Below are 19,983 nucleotides of genomic sequence, written 5' to 3'. Positions count from 1 at the left end.
AGAAAGCTTATTTCTTAAGACCTTAACCATATAAATGAATATACTGTTTATAAAACAAAGTAGTCCAATGAACCTGGTAAATTTCTGACTGGCTTAATGAGAATGAAAAGAGAGGTAAATTTGACATTTAAAGAGATTTTAAGTATGTCCAATGATGGTAATTCTGAACTATATTAGCATGTTATAGTATAAGACACAGGATGTAGCCATTAGAAAAAATGATTAATATTTGAACTAGTTACATTTCTAGAGCATATGACTCAGACCAGTGCTTTCATCAAACTTTACAGAAGCCTGGCATGTGGTGTATGCCTAAAATCCCGGTACTTAGGAAGCTGAGACAGCAGGTTTGTGGCCAGCCTCAGCAACTTAGGGAGGCCCTTAACAATTCATTCAGACTTTTTTTCAAAATAAAAATAAAATATGGCTGGGCGTGGTGGCGCACACTTGTAATCCCCGTGCTTGGGAGGCAGAGACAGGAGGATCACACAGGTTTGAAGCCAGCCGCACTGGCTTAAGAGACCTTGTTTCCAAATTAAAAGAAATATAAAATAGGCCTGGGAGTGTAGCTCAGAGATAGAAGGGTTTCGAGGAACCCCAGTACCACCAAAAATAAATAAATAAATAAATAAATAAATAAATAAATAAATAAATAAATAAATAAATAAAATATGGCTGGAGGTATAGTTCAGATGTAGAATGCCCCTGGGTTCCATCCCTGGTACCTCCCCCCAAAAAAAAATCTTGCAGAAGGAAAGTAAGGTCTAATGTTTGCCACCCTTACTGTTATAAATGCCCTCATGAGGAAAATGACAGAGAAGAAAGTACAGTGGGCTTTAGCATCAAAAGTGCTGTTTTTTCACTGACTGGCTGTCTTATCTTTTGGGAAAGATTCTAAATTTCTCTTGAGTCTCTTTTTTGTATCTCTAATATGTAGATAACTAATAATGCCTTCTTTGCAAGCCTGTTGAAAATTGATTTTTTTACCTCATAAAGAATCTAGCAATGCCTTCTACTTAGTAGGCATAGAATAAAATATAATATTTTGTATTTCAAGTAGTACTAATATGGATGAGATGACTGCCCCAGTGTTTGGCATTTTTGTCCTTTTCTTCACTAGCATGTTGGTTTTCACTAGATTATATAAGTGTTTGTGATTCTTAGAGGACCAATAGGAGAGTGAAACTGATCTATTCTCTGCTTAATCATATATGCATATAATATATATGCACACATATAGACACATATTATCTGCTTAATAATATATATATGTATATATATGCATACACACACACACACACACACACCACACACACACACACACACACACACACACACACGATTAAATACTGGGGATTGAACCCAGGAACATTCTACCTCAGAGATTTACCCCCAGCCTATTTTTCTAGTTTTTATTTTGAAACAGAGTCTCACTAAATTGCACGCTTACCTTGAACCTGCAATCCGTCTCAGTCTCCCAAATACTGGGATTACAGGCATGTGCCACCATATCCAACTCTCTGCTTAATCTTGTAAGCTATATGGAAGCTTAATCTTGTAATCTATACTACTATACCTGTTGGTTATTCATTAGGAAGAAATCAAGATATAATTTCCTCTTCCAGAAACTAGACTAAAGATGTTTATGGGGTTTTTGTTTTTGTTTTTGTTTTCTGGTGGTACTGGGGATGGAACCCTTCTACCTTCAGGCTACACTCGCAGACCTATTTTATATTTTATTTAGAAACAGGGTCTCTTAAGTCAGCTAGGCTGGCTTTGAACCTGCACATTTCTCCTGACTCCACCTCCCAAGCTCCGGGATTACAAGCCTGCGTCACCTCGCCCGGCAAGATGTTTGTGTTTTTATCCCTCTTCTAATTTGTTTCCATTATCTCCCTGTTTGGGACTTGGTAAAGTGTTGAAGTTTAAAGATACTTGAAGATCATATCTTTGGTCCATTTAAAAACCTTGCTCTAGAAAGACTTTTAAAGTAACTAACAGTCTTTTTAAAATGTTTTTGAATGAACCAAGGGTGTTAGTATATCAGTGTTTAAAGTAAAAAATCCACAAGAATTTTATCTAATTACACAAAGCAATCACTGGTTTGGAATAACAATAAGACTTCAGAAATATTTAAAGCTTTCTATATAACTATTATTCTCATTACTGTCATAGAAGCTGGACTACCATGATCTGCCACCGTCATCTATTAGATTTTTAACAAGGATAGGAACAGTATTAAGGATGGGAAGCATAGTGGAAATAAGTTTCATAGATCATAATTTTCAAGAGAAAGAATAAGACTGTCCTCTTTAGTTACTTTTACCAGCCCCGCAAAAAAGAAGGCAGGACATTTTATAGTCTTTGAAATAATTTTGGGAGCCTCAGCTACTTAGTGAGTCCCTTTGCAACTCGGTGAGATCCTGTTTCAAAGTAAAGAATGAAAAATAAAGCTGGGGATGTAACTCGGAGGTAGAATACCCCTGGGTTCCATCCCCAGTACCAAAAAAAAAAAAAAAAAAAAAAGGGAGAAGTAAAAATCTACACTGAAAGATGACCATAGGTAGAAGAGAAGGGTATGGAAGAGGAAAGGGTGTTCTCCTGTCTGGCAGTGTGGTTTACTGCTGTAACAAAGTACATTACTAAACATCTTAACAGCTTTGATGAATCTTGGCCTTTTTGTTTTGAATAAATATTAGAGTTTTTATGTTTACAATTTGAATTATTTAGTGATATTGTATGTACTCAGATAAAACTGTTTTATTCTGTTTAACAAGAGATAGCATGCATTGTTTTACTCATCTAGTATTTGTTTTCTATCTGATAGGAGTCATACTACTTGAGGCCATTTTATTTGTTCTGTGGTGCTGTATAAATTTAGCAAGTTTTGGACCATCCTTCTTTTATATTGTCCTCAAATCATTTTAAATCAGAGAAATGTTATATAACTATTTCCATTTAAATTATAGGTAAATAAGCATGCTTGAAGAATGAACTAATTATTTTATTGTTGTCTATACCATTCTTAAAGATTATTTTTGTCCTCTTAAAAAACTTATATATTATTGCTATCTATAGATAGAAGTTGATGCTAGGTGTTTAGAAAAATAATTAAAGTAATTGTATATTAAATTTCATTTAAATATAAGCCTCTAGGTGTGAAGTTACTCTTTTTTAAAATTTTTATACATATTTTTATTGAAAATAAATGATATACATTTAAACTGTACTTGGTACCCTCTCCCCCCCACCCCTTCTTCCCTTCCCCCCTCCTACCAATGATTGTCCAGGGTAACCATGCTATATTCATACTTTTACACATATTCAGATGTAGCCCCTCATTAATCAAGTTCAGCCTTTTTCCTCTCATATCTTTCCATTCAAACTTTGTGAGATTTCTCTTCCATTATCTGGAGTCCCTCTGGTATCCCCTGTGCTCCCTAATTTGGGCATATTTGAGGAAAGATAGGTCCCTTCTCTTTCTGTGCTTGGCTGATCTCACTTAACATAATGCTCTCCAGGACTTTCCATCTTCTTGCAAATGACATGATTTTGTTTCTTTATAGCTGAATAGAATTCCATTGTGTGTATTTCCCATAATTTTGCAATCCATTCATCTGTTGATGGGGACCTGGGTTGGTTTCATATTTTTGCTATTACGAATTGTGCTGCTATGAACATAGGTATGCATATGTTGCTGTAGTTCTCTGATTTCAACCCCTTTGGAACCATACCCAGAAGTGGTAAAGCTGGATCATATGGTGGATCTATTCCCAGTTTTCTAAATAATCTTCACACAGATCTCCATAGTGGCTGAACTGTTTGCACTTCCACCAACAGTGTAAAAGAGTTCCTCTTTCCCCACATCCTCACCAGGATTCGTTGTTATTTGATTTCTTTATGTTTGCCACTCTGACTGGGGTTAGATGGAATCTCAGTGTAGTTTTGATTTGCATCTCCCTGATGGCTAATGATGTAGAGCATCTTTTCATGGAAGCCTACAGAATGGGAGAAGATCTTTACCAGCCACCACTCTGATAGGGGGCTAATATCAAGAATATACAAAGAGCTCAAAAGACTCTACACTAGGAAAACAAACAACCCAATCAAGAAATGGGCAATTGAACTGAATAGACACTTTACAGAAGAAGAGATACAAATGGCCAATATATACATGAAAAGATAGTCTATCATTAGCCATCAGTGAAGTTACTCTTTGAATAGTAAGTTATAGTTATGCTTTACTTTTCTGGAACTTACCTAGGAAATAAGAATAAGAAGTACTTCTCACTTGCTCTGGTCACCTATATATGCACCTGTCTGAGAGCTTGTGGTTTTTGAGTTATCAAGAGAACAAATTATTTTTAGACTTTGTTTCCTTTTAGTTACTATTAGAACTTCTTTAAGTAAAACATCTTATATTTGTATATTGCTTTTCAATTTTCAGAGCATTTTCATCCATTTCTTTCTCCCTCTTGTACTGGGGATTGAGTCCAGAGGCATTTTCACCTCTGAGCTACATCCTCAGCCCTTTTTTTGTTCTTGTTATTTGGAAATAGGGTCTCTGTAGGTTGCTGAAAATCTTGCTAAATTACTGAAACCTGTGATCTTCCTGTCTTAACCTCCTAAGTACTAGGATTATAGGTGAGCACCACCATGCCTACTCACCCTTTTTTAATCTTCATAATAACGTGGTTAAGTTAGGTGAGACAGATACTCTTATTTTCTTTTTATAGATGAAGATACAGGTCTGTAGAGGTATAGTGGATGGCTTTGATGTTGATTGATGAAAAGTAATCTCTCACATGAATGACAACAAAGTCAACATGGCAGCTGGGGAAGCTGGTGAGCAGAGATAATCTCTACTCCTACTGTCCTTCCACCAACATCTTGCTTTTATTTAGGGTTATAACTAAAACATTATAAGGTATTATTAATCACAGAAAATAACAAAGAAATCATAGGATGAGTCAGGAAATAACACCAAGCTAGGCATAGATGAATCCAGCAAGGAAAGGGTAAACAAAGAAACTGTCAGGGTCTTTGCTTATCAGTCAAGGTCCCTGGTTATTGGTCCAATTGGTCCTTGGAAACTTGTCTGCCTGCAAATAATTCCCACTTGCGTGGGCAGTTAGTGCTCCTCCCAAGCTGGACCAAGGTGATCTCAAAGCAGATGACTAACAATGCTCAACAGAGAGGTAGCTGCAATAAGCTCAATTGGAGATCTAAGAATGACTCTTTTGATACCAGTGTTCTGCTCTTTTCATTATACAAAGTTATTTCTCACTGGTGAATGATACAAATATCAGTAAGCCTGTATTTTCCTAGACTGATTTGTAGTTCAAGCACAATTTTATAAAAATTTGTAATATGTTTTAGAGTACTTTGGTCAAAACTTCTTTTTGGTACTCAAAAGAGTACCTTAAAAACCCTATCTTGTGCTCCATTAAGATGTATGACCCCAATGCACCAATAAGAAGTTAAATAAAGTGAAACACAGGATTAAAGAAAAAAGAAACTCTAAATTATGGAGAAAATCTAGATGTGTGGACTATTTCAGTCATTTTCTTGTATTTTGACTTCTCGTTATTGTTTTTCCCTCTGGAACATTATTCTGAGCTGCCACCTCACTGCATTTCTGCATTACCTTATAAGGTTCTTGTGTTCCTGTCTCCATTCTTTCCAACTATACTCTGACTTAATTCTATCACTGCTGCCAGATCAACCTGTTTAAAAATACTTTTATTACATCACTTGGTTTTTAACTTGTGTGTATATGTGTGGGAGTACTGGGGATGGAAGCCAAGAGTGTTCTAGCTCTGAACTACACTCCCAGCCCTGTTTTATTTTTTATGTTGAAACAAGATCTTGCTAAGTTGACAAGGCTGCTCTCAAACCTATGAGCCTCTGTCTCAGCCTCCCAAGGACTGGGATTATAAGCATGTGCCAACACACCTTGCTATCACTTGCTTTTAAATCTCTTTTGATAGCTTCTTATGGCCTAAAGAAACAAATGGGTATTTTTTATTTTTGTGTCTTTTGCTAGTTTTCTTCAAGGTTTGTTAATGATATCTTCCCTGATAAGGTATTTTTACCATATTTAGATCTTAGCATTCATACATGTATCAACTATCTTAACTTGAGTGTCTTCTTTATGTGTGTGGGGTGCTAGGATTAAACACATGGGTGTTCTGCCCTGAGCTTTACCCCAGCTCTATTTTTATTTTATTTATTTATTTATTTATTTATTTATTTATTTATTTATTTATTTATTTATTTTTGGTGGTACTAGGGGTGGGACCCAGAGGTTTTCTACCTCTGGGCTATACTCCCAGACCTAATTTTTTTTTTAATATCTTATTTGGAAACAGGGTCTCATTAAGTTGCTGAGAGCCTCACTAAGTAGCTGAGGCTGGCTTCAAACCTGTCTCAGCCTCCCAAGCGCAGGGATTACAAGCATGCGCCACTACGCCCGGCTTATTTTTTTTATTTTGAAACAGGATCTCACTATATCATGCACTGCCCTGAGATCCTCCTGTCACAGCCTCCCAAGTACTGGTATTATAGGCACTATGTCTAGCTTGTATGTCTTCTTATTCTTCTTTGGGAAACTGTGGGGGTACTTTCAGGATACTTGAATCTTGAATAAGAAAACAAAACAGAATCTCTGATCTTTATATACCTTTGTCTACTTTGTACCATTCTGATTTTAAGTCACTGATTGTAGGAACATTTCCAAGGCATTTCCAAGAATAAGCTTATGTGCTTTTGCTTTAGGCTTGAGTAAGGGTCAAAAAGTGAGGACCGTGAAACAAGGGAGATATTATCTAGGCAAAAGGAAACTTATATTTGAAGAAATGCTTTTTTTCATTTGTTTTTAAGGATAGAAGAATTTTTTAAATTTTTGTTTGTGCATTGTATTTATCCATCATAATGGGGTAAATATCTTGTGTTAGACATACACACACATCACCCAGTTAACCCTTACCCAATCCCCACCCCATTCCCTCCTAGAAGAAATTTTTAAGATTCACTTTACAACTAATACTTTTCTGATTCTCTGTTTTCCTCAGATTGATACAAACTTTAAAAAAAATTCCAAAGGTTTTATTGAACTGCTAAAGTCATTCTTTGGAATATTGCGGGAGGAGATTATATTTTTAATTTCATATCTTTTCATTTCTATTCTAGGTTTAGCAAGTTTTTGTTGTTATTATTTTAACATTTGTTGTTATGGACTGAATTATGAACCTTTCAGCTTTACATTGGGGCTCTAATTTACAATGCGACCAAAGCTGAAGATGGGGTCTGTAGGAGATACTAAGGTTAAATGAAGTTATAATGGTAGAGCCTAATCCATTAGGACCATGACTTGTAAGAATGGGAGGAGATTTCTTCATCACCTGCTCCACTTTTGTGAGAACACAGCCAGAAGGCATTTATCTAAAAGTTAGGAAAAGAGCTCTTCACAGAAGCCAAATCCCACCAGATCTTGTTGAATTATCTGGCCTCCAGAACTGTGAGAATATCAGTGTCTGTTGCTTAATTTTCCACTATGCAGAATTTTGTCATGGCAACCTGATGACTAAGACAGTGTTTATTAACATATGCTTGGTTCTTTGGTATTTTTAAATTTTACATATGCAGTAAGAGGGTCATTTAATCTATTTGTTGAAGAGTGGTATTTCTGGACTTCAGTGTGTCTTCAGATACTATTCTCTGATCATCGTTCAATATCTTTATTCCTCTTATTGGATATTAATGCATTTTATTACTATCTTATTCTTTGATAGATTTGCTTTTAGGAATCTCTCTGATTTGCTTGAGATCATTTTATTATCTATGGTATACTCATTTTGTAATAAAACAATTATAATTTCTAGGCTTGATTTTGCTTTCATTTTGATTTTTTTCAGCTTGCTAAAGTCTCTAGCTATGGAACATTGATGACCCTAGAGAACAAGTTTCTTATTACTGCATAGTGAGTGACACTAGAGTTCAAATACAGATGGATTGAGGTTTTTTAAATGGCCCTGTTGACTAAAGGCTTTATCTATTTTTTGATGCCCACATGTAAATACACATAATAGACTGATTAAAAATATATATTATACATCTATAACATTTTCCAGTGATAGTTCTGCACTGAATAAGTAGTATTAAATCTATATAACATTGTTTAAAATTACTTTGTAAAGTTTCAACTTTTCTTGCATGAAGAAATAGACTTTCAGTAAATTAATTTCATAAGAATTATTATTCAGAGAAGTTCATTATTATGTTTAACCTTCTACTTTACTGATCTTCCTTAAAGGGCTATTCTGGTGTAATTTTTTAGCTAAATCCATTTGTCATACTTTGTCTTGTAATTGCTTTAAATTTGATGACTATAATAAGTAACTTTATTATTAATCAGTAGTAACGTTTCCTTAGTGCTTTAACCTTAAGATGACTTTCATTTATGAATGGTTAAGTTATGCAGATGGTGATACTCTTACTTCAATTAGAGACTTATACAATAATACTTTTTAATTTAATTTTTGTATTTAGGACCAAGATCAAGAATTTCAAGCTTTCACAAATAGTAAATCTAAGCTGGGCGTGGTGGCACACACTTGTAATCCCACAATTTGGGAGGATGAAACAGGAGGATTGTGGTTCATGGACAGCCTCAGCTACTTAAGCCCTTTGCAACTCAGTGAAACCCTGTTTCAAAAAAATAAAGAATAAAAAATGTGCTGAGGAATAGCTTGGAGATAGAATGCCCATGGGTTTCATCCCCAGAACTGCAAAAAAAATTAATAAATCTAATTATGATATAGTCACATAATTATCAGAAGTTAACAGAATTTGTGAATTGTATCTCCCTATGTCTAATATGGTAAGGATCATCATCCCTTTATTTACATTTTATTATTTTTTCTTAATACAGGTTGAGTATATATTATCCAAAATGCTTGGGACCAAAAGTATTTCAGATTTTGAAATTTTTCAGATTTTGGAATTCTTGCATATTATCTGTTGAGCATTCCTAGTTTCGATCTGAAATCCTCCAAAACAATTGTGATGATCAAATGGTTGTTGATCAGTTTGAAATTTTAGGGTTTCTTCAACCTCTAAAGAAAACCCAGGCTATGGAACATCTTGTTTTCTTGAATCCTTATGCTTTTGAAGAGCAGAACTAAGTATAGAAAGAGTCCTTCTTATCAAAAGAGTCTCAGTCTTTGAATTTCTAAGTAAACATAGCCTGGAAAAATCCAGTTATATATAGATAATATTTGTTTTGTTTCATTCAGTCAGTATTTAACATTTTTGAGCCATACCTATAAGAAAATTTTCCACATAGAGTTGATAAACACAGGAAATGTGACCAAAGGCAAGGGAGAAAAGATGAGAGAGGGGAGTGAAAGCACAGAAAAGGAGGCTTTTGGTGATTACCTTCGTGAGAAGAAGTTTAAAGAGAACCTGTGATACGGTGACAAAAAAGAATTGTTATTAGTTAAGTACAGAGAAAAGTTGCAAAATAGCTATCTCTGCCTCACATTAATAGCCCCAAAGCATCAGTGTGCCAGCTGAAAGCACAAGGACTAGTTCAGTCTAAAGGCAAAAGGAGTAAGGGAAAGTTTTAATAATGGTAAGCATAGCTATATAGTGATGTCACAGCATTTAGAAGGATATTCTGCACATAATGTTATATAGTAATTTAAGATGACAGAGCTGATTTAAAATGCTGCTAACACAGCTCCTCCCACCTTGTTAAATAAAAAGCAATCATATGAAACATCTTGCTTATAAACCTATAGTAAATCAGGAATTGGATGTCTCAAATATGATTCATTTCAATGTGTGAAATAACAAGAAGTACTATAGTATTTTGGGAGGAACACCAGAATTATGAAACTTAGAATTTTAACTTAGCTTTACCATCACACTATCACTGTATAACCTTGGATAAAGTTATCTCTGCAAATCTTAATTTTATTTTATATAGCATGTTAACAATAAGAGAATTATTTACCACACATAATGATCAGATAGTCTAAAATATATAACATTTCTTTCAAAACCTATGAAGTTCCATAAAAATTGAGGGTCTATAAAATATTCCCTGCCCTGAGTTTCTCCTACGGCCCATTTTCTCTCTAGCTTCTGCATATTAGAAGGAGCATCCGATTTCTTATTTTTTTGTGACTGACTAAGAAGGAGATACTATAGAGGAGCAAATAAGGTGACCTGAGGGGATAGGAAGGGAGAAGAGGGAAATTCTCGAATGTACATGATATACATTAACAAACATATCAATCACTTAACCAAACATGAGAAGGAGGGAGGGGGAGGGAATGTGGCAGGAATTGAGTAAGGGCTAATTGGGTGATTTGTGCATGTATGTCCCCACCATCTTGTATCCCATTAAAATGTATGACTACAATGCACCAATAAAAAATTAAAAATATTTCTTTCCTTAAAAAAGTTCACAGCATGAAGATATGATATATCCTGAAAATGTTATCTTTTTTTAAATGTAATATTCTATTTGAAGATTTTTTTTCTTTTTGCCTGTAGAGTTCTTGTTCAAACTTCTGTTGTCCAAAGAGTAACTAGCTTTCTAGTTTTAAAGAGACAGTCTAAGTTTTGAAGTTAAATGGCTTTTTCATTGTGTAAGAGAGCATCCCTTTAAATTTTTGAAGAATTGTAAGGAAGCTTGTTACTAAGAAAAGTCAGCTAGGATTGCTAAGGAATCTCAGCATCATATGATGGTCTGAGAAGGTATAATAGTGATCTGAAGGAAAGTAATTCAGAAACAAAGCTGATAAAAGCTGTTTTGAAGTAAGCTTACATAAGAATGCTTATGAATCTGAATCAAGATCAGACTTCCTTGCATATAAGAATGACAAGTAATGGTAGTCAAAACAAGATGTACATTTATGTCTTTTTCATATAAAAGATATATAGGTATGAGTAATTTGGGGTGGATATGGTGAGTCCATAGATTTTAGAGTTACTTTTTTTTTTTTTTTTTTGGTCTAAGTACTCCAAGCTTCAATCATCAGGTTTATATTCTAGGCATCAGGATCTTTGGACAGTCTATTAATTTTGAAAAGTTTTTTAAAATTTTTGATTCTATTTTTACCCTTGTTGAATTTTAAAATGCAATTGATTTTTATATATTGAATGTGTATCTTTTGGCCATGCTAAATTTCACTTATTATTCTAGTTGTTTTACATATTTCTTAGAATTTCATGTGGAATCATTTAATCTGCAAATGAAAAGAGTTTGTTTCTTTGTAATATATCTTTCATTGGTGCATTGTAATTATACATGACATATAATTTGTGTTTCAGAGTGACAGGAACATACATACATGCAGTGCGTAGCGTCTTTCCCTCTGGATCCCACCCTGCTTCTTCCCCTTCCTATACACAGTATTCAGATTGGACTTGATAACCTCATATATGTATATTTCATTATTTGAACTGTTTCCTCAATGTCTCCATTTTTCTCTTTCCACCTCCCTCTCCAAATCCTCTTTCCTGGTTCTCTTTGTAGCTCTCCTTTATCTGGGTCTCTTTTGTTTCCTAGTTTTTCCTCTAGCTTCCACATATGAAAGAAATCATATGACCCTTTACATTCTGAGACTGGCTAATATTCTCTAGTTCCATCCATTTTTCTCCAAATGACATAATTTTGTTCTTCTTTATGGCTGAGTAAAATTTTATTGTGTATATGTACCACAGTTTCTAATCTTTACATTATTTTTCTTGCCATAATGCAGTACTTCCAGTTAGTTATTAATAGAAGTGATGAGAGAGAACATCCTGTCTGGTTCAGTAAGGGCAAATACATATTTCATCCTTAAATTTGATAATAGCTGTAGGTTTTTTGGTTTTGATAAATGCCTGTTTATCATATCTAAGTATTTTCCTTCTCTTTCTCTCCCTCCCTTCTATTTTTGTTTCTTGAAAAATTTCTCTGATTCCTATTTGGCTAAGGGTTTTTTAATTATTGTTTTCTGTTTCCTGTTTCTTGAATCATTAATGTACTTTGATGATTCATAGATGAAATTTTATTATATATTATCTTTTTTCTTCTTTAACACTATTGCGTATTTACAGTCTAATACAATAACATACTCTTTAAATACCTTCCATAGCTGGGCGTGGTGGCGCACGCTTGTAATCCCCGCGCTTGGGAGGCAGAGACAGGAGGATCGCGCAGGTTCGAAGCCAGCCACGCACGCTGGCTTAGGAGACCCTGTTTCCAAATAAAAATGTAAAAATAGGTCTGGGAGTGTAGCCCGGAGGTAGAAGGGCTTCCAGGAACCCCAGTACCACCCAAAAATAAATAAATAAATAAATACCTTCCATATGAATGAATTATTGAATTGCAGTTGCTTGATTAGAGAATGTCTGACTCTTGAGAGGAAACTTGCACTTTATTGTTGAAGCTGCATAATCTAGCACTTTACCATCACCTGTTGATAGTATATATAAATTGCAATAAAAGCTTTTTGGGAGATAAATAAACGTGTAATAATAAGACTACATATTATCGAATTGATGTAGCAGTTTTAATTTAAACGTATATATATATGTTTACTTACTATAAAAAGTCTCTGTCCAAGATTTAGCAAGTCTGTTTTACATTTAATAGGTGCTGAATTGTTTTATTTTCTGTTTTCCAGAATGATAGAAAAAAGATGAAGGACCAATTAAATTACATATTTGTTAAAGAAACAATATATTGCAAAAGTTAATAGAAATAGTGTATGAGCAAAGACTTTTTTTAACAATTTTTTTATTGAACATAAATAGTATACATTTACACTATATTTGGTGCCCTCTCCCCCCCCCCGCCCCCGTTTTCTCTTCCCCCCTCCCACCAATGGTTGTCCAGGTTAACCATGTCTTATTCATAATTTTACACATGTTCAGGTGTATACCCTCATTAATCAAGATCGGCCTTTCTCCTCTCCTATCTTTCCATTAAAACTTAGCTAGTATTTTCCCTCTAATATCTGGAGTCCCACTGGTATCCTTTGTGTTTTCTAGTTTGGGCATATTAGAGGAAACATGTGTATCTTCTCCTTCTGTGCTTGGCTGATCTCACTTAACATGATGCTCTCCAGGGCTTTCCATCTTCTTGCAAATGATATAATTTTGTTCTTCTTTATGGCGGAATAGAATTCCATTGTGTGTATTTCCCACAGTTTTGCTATCCATTCATCTGTTGATGTTGATCTGGGTTGGTTCCATATTTTGGCTATTACAAATTGTGCTGCTATGAACATAGGTATGCATATGTTGCTGTATTTCTCTGAATTCAACCCCTTTGGAAAGATACCCAGGAGTGGTATAGCTGGATCATATGGTGGATCTATTCATTTCTATATTTGAATTCTTACTCTGTCAGCATTACCTTGCTGATATGTGTAGCTAAACTAGAATTTTAAACAAGAGTTTTCCAGTTTCTTAATATTTTATATTAAGTATTTAATATATTACAGGAATATGTGGCCAGGAATGAAATTTAAGGCTTATTTTACAAAATAAAATTTTTTAGCCAGGCGTGATGGCACACGGTTGTAATCCCTGTGCTTGGGAAGCGGAGACAGGAGGATCCCGCAGGGTTGAAGCCATCTGTGCTGGTTTAAGAGAACCTGTTTCCAAATTTAAAAAAAAATATATAAAATAGGTCTGGGAGTGTAGCCCGGAGGTAGAAGGGTTTCCAGGAACCCCAGTACCACAAAAATAAATAAATAAATAAATAAATAAATAAATAAATAAATAAAATCTTTCGGTTACACAGCATTCACTGAGACATGGTATAGAAAGGAATGGGATTTTTCTGTTATATCAGACAGCATTTCAGAATGAAACCATCTATTCTCTATAATGTTGTGATTAACAGTATGTTTTTTTGTTTCTTAGCCTGATTTTAAAAAAAAATGGACCACGTGCTAAGTGTGTTAATAAAAGTTTTTAAAATGCAATTCAAATATTAAAATGTTCTTTATTGATGTTAAAATGATCGATCTTGTCGTAAAATATTAATAATTTTATAGAAAGGTTATTTTTTCTTTCCATCTAAATACCCTAGGGTGATAGTGTTGGGAGTACTGTTTTAGTAATAAAGATTATCATGCGGATGAGTTCCCTAGAAGGCCCCATGATGGTAATACCCCCAGATTCTGTCTTTAAAGAAAAGTGCTGAGAGGCAATCATTTTTTTTGTATGTGTCCCATTTTCATTAATGCATGGTAATTGATGGAGTTGCAGTGACTTGTAGCAGTAATGAGTTCTAAACATAATAATGCACTCTTTTCTAATAAGTGAGCACTGCTGGGGTTTAAAAGCATACTAAATCAGTTGCTTTAGTATGAATTTATTAGTTTTTTTCAGCATTAGCTTTAATAGTAGTTATTTACATAAGCGTACATCCCATTAACCGCCATCAGGGCTGGAAAACATGCTGAACTGTTCATATTTTCATATAATTATTGAACATAATGGTTTCATTTGCATTTCTAAACAGTGATGTTTCTGTCAGCCTTGGAAATAGTGTCTTTACGCAGTCCCTATTTCACATCCACTTATTTGACATCGTTAAATTTTATGCTAATGTGTTTCCCTAGAATATCATCAGTAGGACAGATGCTTGTGCTTTAATATACAAATCAGGAATGCTTTTCCATCCCCCAAATGGCAAAGGAAAAATTTTTAAATCTGCACTTTTAGATATAGAGTCCATCTCCATATAAAATAGGTTTATGAAATAAAATTTGGGGGGTTAAATTTTATAATCTAGTTGTCTCTTCAAGTGCATTATTATAAAAGTTATCTACCTGACTAGGGTTAGTTTTGTTGTCTATAATGAGATATGTCTTAGTAAAGATCTTGTGACTTATGAATATTTAGAATTTTGCTTCTGAAATGTTGATCGTGAGATGCAAGTTTTTTGTTGCTTTTGAATGCATCAGGCCACAGTGTTAAAGTATTCTATTTTTATTCCTGAGTTTCTTAACCTGGATTGTAAAACTTTATGGTGGAAGCTGTTATGTTAATGTTCTTGGGCATCTTAGATTTTCATATGAATTTAGAAAATGGTCAGTGTAAAAGTACGAATCATTTGCTGGGGAGGCATGTTAAGTGAAGCAGCAGAACTAATTCAGAAGAGCAGCTTTATGGACTGACTCCTTGCCTCTTGGATATGTGTGGATACTGTCGGCTGTGTTTCTCCAACATTTGTGAATGCTGGCATCAAGTGGCTGGAAATTTTTAAATAAGAGCAATCAATTAAAATAATTGTTTTGAGAGTTGACTCAGGTCAACTCTTTTGGTGGTGGATGGTAGGCATGGAGCCACTAGCACTTTTGTTCTCTGTGCACCTCTACTTTCCTTGTGCTCTGACAGCTCAGGGCAGCGTTTAACTGTTGACTGTTGGTGGACCTGCAATGCTAGAGCTGACTCTGCACAGTTCAAAATGCAAGGTTGGCAGTCTAGCAAGATGAGTAAGAAGCAGCTTTGAGAGGTGTTCTTGCCCCAAATTACTTGCTAAAAATATATTAGAACTGATCTAGAATAAAACTGATACAGCATAAAAGGATTATTTGGATGGAAATATTATTTGGCTTACCAGGTCAGGAGGCAACTGAAATTTTTGCAAGGACTTCTCTTCTCTGGGGAATTGCTAAGAAAGAAATATGATAAGGGTTCTGAAGAAAGTACTATAGAATGGAATTTCATAGCTATTCATTTTTCTGCAGCTTTTTCATGAATTTTCTGTATGATCTCTTAAAATAATCTGAAATTATTACCTCTCACAGTAATGAGATCTTCTGAACTGTTATATTGAAAACACTGGTTAGGCTCTTCTATCAGGGAAAAAGTGTCTTTGTTGTTGCCAGATCTTTTGCCAGATTGGACATTGTATGTGAGAGTAAAAGTTATTCTCAAAATCCAGCCTCACTTATAAACAAGGCAACTCTTTAAATAGTTATTTATGATTGCATCCTTCAACATCAGTCCCTCTCCTCTCTCCTCTCTCCTTTTTCGCAAGGGCAGTTTTCTAAAAATACAGAGAAAGAATCATTTTCTGACACCAGAAGATAGCATTTATTTTTTTCTTCCTTGTACACATTTTTTTCTTTTCTGAAAAGAGGTTAACATTGAGATGAAAGATTCATTTGCCTATTCAGTATTAAAGTACAGTGATATTTAACCTGACAACTTGCCTCTGAACATCTCTGTTGCCATAGAATCTACTACCCTAAAGGTAGCATAGGAAGTGTGTTTAAAGGTTCCATGGCTGTTTTATAATCCATGACTTTGGAGAATAAAAGAAATCTAAAAGCCAGGCATGGTGGTGCACACTTGTAATCCCAGCATTCTGGAGGCTGAGACTAGAGGATCGAGGTCTGCAGACAGCCTCAGCTCCTTACTGAGGCCCTGCGCAACTTAGTGAGACCCTGTTTCAAAATAAAGAATAAAAAATAGGGCAGAGGGTGTAGCTCGGAGGTAGAATGCCCTTGGGTTCCATCCCAGACCCGCAAAAATAAAGAAATAAATAAAAAGAAAGAAATCTAAATTATGCTTTAGAATACTGTCATACACGTGTGTGTGTGTGTGTGTGTGTGTGTGTGTGTGTGTGTGTAAAATTCTAAAGATTCAGGTATTGTGTATAAAGTACCAGCCAGTTGGGAAGACTTTACATGTTTGGATATACTTATTTTCTTTTTTATGGCTTGGGGAACACAATTACCAGCTCCTTTTTTGAGATGATGAAAGTACTTAGAAATAAACCTCCAGCACTGTGAAATGCTTGAGCTCCACCTGTTCTATAAGGCTGCAGGGACTCTGGCAGTCACTGTGTTTCACCTGTTCAAAGAAATTTTCATTCAAGGTATTTATTTTTTTCTTCTGCATGTATTTTCTTTATTTTTCCACTATTACCTAGTACAAAAATTGCTCTTAGAAGTCTCTATCCCTTATAAATTTACAACTATATATCCATTAATTTTTCCTTAACTCTGTGCCTCATGCTAGTATTTGAGGACATGGGAAAAACTTGTGAATTACTTGATAATTAATGCCTTATACAATTAAAAATTGTAACCTGTTTTATGTAAAAATTAATACATGCCCATTGTTGAACATTTTGGGAGTACTCTAGAATATGGCTTAGTTCTTGAAATTACTGGTATGTGATCCTCTTATTTTCATTCAATCATCCCTTCAGTTGCCAAATGGATTGCAAATAACGCTAATTTAACATGACAGTGAAATTCAGAATTTTGTAGATATCTCACATTTACTTTTGTACCAATTTATTGTTTGGCTTCTTAAGTACAGTGGAAAAGTTAGTCTGAAGATGCTTAATGGCTTATATTTACAATAATTCTTGCCAGTTCTCTTGTGGAATCATATTGTGAAAGTTCTCTGCTTGGTTCTAAAGGATGCATGCTTAGGTCTTAACAGTGAGGAGGGAAAGGAGGACTCAAAAGAAAAGGAAATCTGAAATTAATGTGATTGTTAGGTAAATATTGGGAAGTGAAAATTCTATGCAGGCCATCAAGTACTCAGAACTTATTAGCACACTGCTAAACGATGTAGGAAGAAAACTTGAAACTGACCTTGCTAAACTTCTAATTATTTCTCTGAAAAAGAGAATAATAGAATGTACTTCTGTGGGTTTGTTGTGCATTTTAAATGAACTAATGTATATTTAGTGCTTTGTACTATAACTAAGTACATTGAGAGTCACTCAAAATAATTCTTTTTCCTCTTGTTGATTTTCTAGAAGTGGGCATATGACTAGGTTTTTTCATTCTATTTAATTGTCTGGTTTCTTGCTACTCCAGGTACAGTCCATGGATTTGTAATGTGAGCATTACCAGCAACACCTGGGATCTTGCAAGAAATGCAGACTCTCTAGCCTCATACCATCTTTTTCAGAACCTAAATTTTAGTAATATCCCCAGGTGATGTGTACATTCAGTCACCATTTGTACTAATTTCTTTCAAAAAGGACTTTTATCCCGAGAGACGCATGGGCAGTGGAAATATAAAAGTGTTTGCCCCCCTTTTTAAGTTCTTTCTTACAAATTTGTCGCAAGATAATGATAAGCTATAGAGTTTTTTCTATTCCTGTTATATAGGTTATTCTTCAAGTGTCATATGTGTGGCTCAAAGTTTTTATATTCATGTTGTTTTTGTTGTTGTTGTTTGCAGTACTGGAGATTGAACTCAAGGGTATTCTATCTCCGAGCTACACCCTCTGCCCTATTTTTTATTCTTTATTTTGAAACAGGGTCTCACTAAGTTGCGCAGGGCCTCAGTAAGGAGCTGAGGCTGTCCGCGAACCGCGATCCTTCGGTCTCAGCCTCCCGAATGCTGGATTACAAGTGTGCGCCACCACGCCCAGCTTTATTCTTTATTTTGAATCAGGGTCTCACTGAGTTGCAAAGGGCCTCACTAAGTAGTAGCTGAGGTTGTCGAGCTGCAATCCTCCTGTCTCAGCCTCTCAAATGCTGGGATCACAAGCGTGCATCACCACGCCCGGCGATTTTTTAAATCTATTTTTTCTGTCAGTTATTGAGAAAGAGTGTTCAAATCCCTGAGTATGATGGTGCGTTTATTTATGCTTGATATTCTATCTGGTTTTACTTCATACACTTTGAAGATCCATTTTTATTTTTTTTATTTTTTTATTTTTTATTCATTTATTTTTTTGTGTTTTGGTGGTACTGGGGTTCCTGGAAGCCCTTCTACGAACTCCGGGCTACACTCCCAGACCTATTTTTACCTTTTTACTTGGAAACAGGGTCTCCTAAGCCAGCGCGCACGGCTGGCTTCGAACCTGCGCTATCCTCCTGTCTCTGCCTCCCAAACCGGGGATTACAAGCATGCGCCACCACGCCCGGCTGAAGATCCATTTTTAGATGTATAAAATTTTGAGATTATCTCCTAGTGAGTTGACCTTTTTATCTTTATGAAATGACCTCATTTATCCCTGGAAATATTCTTTGCACTGAAATTCACATTTTCTAATGCTTCTATATTTTCTAATGTTTACTGACCTACTCTAGCATTTTTGTTGTTGTTGTACTGGGGATTGAACCCAGGGGCATTCTGCCTCTGAGCTATACCCCCAACCCTATTTTATTCTTTATCTCAGGTTTGTGGCAACTTAATGAAACCCTGATTCAAAATAGTCTCAGCCTCCTTAAGTACTGGCATTACAACTGTGCACCAGGATGCCTAGCTACTTCAGCATGTTTTGATTAATGTTAGAATCTTTTCATTAGTGTATATCTTTTTGTATTCTATGACTTTTAAACTAATTATGTCTTTATATTTAAAATATGTTTCTCATAGCTAGCACATACTTGATTCTTGCATTTTAATCCATCAGTCAACTGTACCTTTTAATTGAGATATTTGGGATATTTATATTTTATGTGATTATTGGTATAGTAGGTTTGAGCTTCTCATTTTATAATTTGTCTCATTTGACTTTTGTTCTTTACCTTTTTTCTTTTGGATTTATTATATAAATCATCTCTTTTAAGAGTTGGCTTAATAACTATTACTAATTGTCCTGTCAGAGTATTAACTATTTACTCTGTTCAGTCAAGCATTTAATGGTTGCTCTATGGTGTATCTATATGCCTTCAATCAGTCAGCCTTCTAGTGATGGCTTATATCATTTTAGTTAAATTACCATAGTATAGTACCATTTCTCTCTTTCTAATATTACTGCTATTATTAAGATACATTTTTTTTTAAATTAGGGATTTAACCTAAGGGAGTACTACCTCTGAGCTCTCCCCCCAGCTATTTTTATCTTTTATTCTGAAAAAAGATTTTGCTAAATTGCTAAGGCTGGATCACATGCCTTTTTTGTATCAACTAGAACTTCCAATATAGTATTGAATAAAGGTGTTATTACAAGACATCATTTATTTCTTCCAGATTTTAGTGAGA

The 19,983-nt window shown here is 34.8% G+C and overlaps 1 protein-coding gene and 1 pseudogene across 4 annotated transcripts in view; both read left to right on the top strand.

The window, feature by feature from the left end:
- Positions 1-19,983, top strand: part of KIAA1328 — a gene marked incomplete at both ends in the record, with an annotated part of 310,165 nt that overhangs the window by 59,081 nt on the left and 231,101 nt on the right. The gene's annotated exons all lie outside the window — the stretch shown is intronic.
- LOC308275994 (general transcription factor 3C polypeptide 6-like) overlaps positions 4,827-19,983 on the top strand; it is a 30,137-nt pseudogene continuing 14,980 nt past the window's right edge. Inside the window, exon 1 of the transcript in view lies at positions 4,827-4,845. The product of the transcript in view is annotated as a general transcription factor 3C polypeptide 6-like (transcript). The remainder of the gene's footprint in view (positions 4,846-19,983) is intronic.

The sequence above is a fragment of the Muscardinus avellanarius genome, assembly GCF_963383645.1.
Source record: "Muscardinus avellanarius genome assembly, chromosome: 17".
NCBI lineage: Eukaryota > Metazoa > Chordata > Mammalia > Rodentia > Gliridae > Muscardinus > Muscardinus avellanarius.
The sequence above is the reverse complement of the archived record's forward strand: the minus strand, read 5'-3'. Positions and strand labels throughout refer to the sequence as shown.